General features: G+C 33.8%; 3 non-coding genes across 3 annotated transcripts; all 3 read left to right on the top strand.

The window, feature by feature from the left end:
- The first annotated feature begins 153 nt into the window (after nucleotides 1–153).
- On the top strand, nucleotides 154–270 carry LOC141704068 (5S ribosomal RNA). The gene has a single exon (XR_012567818.1). It is a non-coding gene; the product is annotated as a 5S ribosomal RNA (ribosomal RNA).
- A 436-nt stretch (nucleotides 271–706) lies between these two features.
- LOC141704069 (5S ribosomal RNA) lies at nucleotides 707–824 on the top strand. The gene has a single exon (XR_012567819.1). It is a non-coding gene; the product is annotated as a 5S ribosomal RNA (ribosomal RNA).
- Nucleotides 825–1,322: 498 nt separating this feature from the next.
- LOC141704067 (5S ribosomal RNA) lies at nucleotides 1,323–1,440 on the top strand. Its single transcript, XR_012567817.1, has one exon. It is a non-coding gene; the product is annotated as a 5S ribosomal RNA (ribosomal RNA).
- Nucleotides 1,441–1,719: the final 279 nt, after the last annotated feature.

The following is a 1,719-nucleotide window of genomic DNA, read 5'->3' as shown; positions in this document are numbered from 1 at the left end:
TTTCTTCGATGTTTAGTTCATAATTTTTCACTTATCTTTTATTTTTCTTATTTTTATCTTATTTTTCTATTTTTTAATTTTTTTTATCAGTTTATCGCGTAATAATGCAAACCGCGCTAATCTTCGTATTACAATTACTTTGCACTTTCTGACGGGTGCGATCATACCAGCACTAATGCACCGGATCCATCAGAACTCCGAAGTTAAGCGTGCTTGGGCGAGAGTAGTACTAGGATGGGTGACCCCCTGGGAAGTCTCGTGTTGCACCCCTTTTTTCGTTCCACGTTTTTTTTCTTCTTAATTTTTTTCTCTTTGTAAACACATTTTCTTCGATGTTAGTTATAATTTTTCCCTTTATTCTTTTATTTTTTCTATTTTTATTATTTTTTCTATTTTTAATTTTTTTATCAGTTTATCGCGTAATAATGCAAAACCGCTCAAATCTTCGTATATACAATTACTTTGCACTTCTTGACGGGTGCGATCGTGTTGCACCCCTTTTTCGTTTCACTTTTTTTCTTCATAATTTTTTTTCCTCTTTGTACAACACATTTCTTCGATGTTTAGTTCATAATTTTCCCTTTATTTTTTTATTTTTTCTTATTTTATTCTTATTTTTTCTATTTTGAATTTTTTTATCAGTTTATCGCGTAATGCAAAACCGCTCTAAATCTTCGTATATACAATTGCTTTGCACTTCTCTGACGGGTGCGATCATACCAGCACTAATGCACCGGATCCATGAGAACTCCGAAGTTAAGCGTGCTTGGGCGAGAGTAGTACTAGGATGGTTGACCCCCTGGGAAGTCCTCGTGTTGCACCCCTTTTTCGTTTCACGTTTTTTTTTCTTCTTAATTTTTTTTCTCTTTGTACAACACATTTCTTCGATGTTTAGTTCATAATTTTTCCTTTAATTTTTTTATTTTTTCTTATTTTTATTCTTAATTTTTCTATATTTTTATCAGTTTATCGCGTAATAATGCAAAACCGCTCTAAATCTTCGTATATACAATTACTTTGCACTTCTCTGACGGGTGCGATCATACCAGCACTAATGCACCGGATCCCATCAGAACTCCGTGGGAAGTCCTCGTGTTGCACCCCTTTTTTCGTTTCACGTTTTTTTTCTTCTTAATTTTTTTTCCTCTTTGTACAACACATTTCTTCGATGTTTAGTTCATAATTTTTCACTTTATTCTTTTATTTTTTCTTATTTTTATTCTTATTTTTTCTATTTTTTAATTTTTTTTATCAGTTTATCGCGTAATAATGCAAAACCGCTCTAAATCTTCGTATATACAATTACTTTGCACTTCTCTGACGGGTGCGATCATACCAGCACTAATGCACCGGATCCCATCAGAACTCCGAAGTTAAGCGTGCTTGGGCGAGAGTAGTACTAGGATGGGTGACCCCCTGGAAGTCCTCGTGTTGCACCCCTTTTTTCGTTTCACGTTTTTTTTCTTCTTAATTTTTTTTCCTCTTTGTACAACACATTTCTTCGATGTTTAGTTCATAATTTTTCCTTTTTCTTTTTTTTTTCTTATTTATTTTATTTTTCTATTTTTTAATTTTTTTATCAGTTTATCGCGTAATAATGCAAAACCGCTCTAAATCTTCGTATATACAATTACTTTGCACTTCTCTGACGGGTGCGATCATACCAGCACTAATGCACCGGATCCCATCAGAACTCCGAAGTTAAGCGTGCTTGGGCGA

This window comes from Apium graveolens, unplaced genomic scaffold (genome assembly GCF_009905375.1).
Source record: "Apium graveolens cultivar Ventura unplaced genomic scaffold, ASM990537v1 ctg7383, whole genome shotgun sequence".
NCBI lineage: Eukaryota > Viridiplantae > Streptophyta > Magnoliopsida > Apiales > Apiaceae > Apium > Apium graveolens.
The sequence above is the reverse complement of the archived record's forward strand: the minus strand, read 5'-3'. Positions and strand labels throughout refer to the sequence as shown.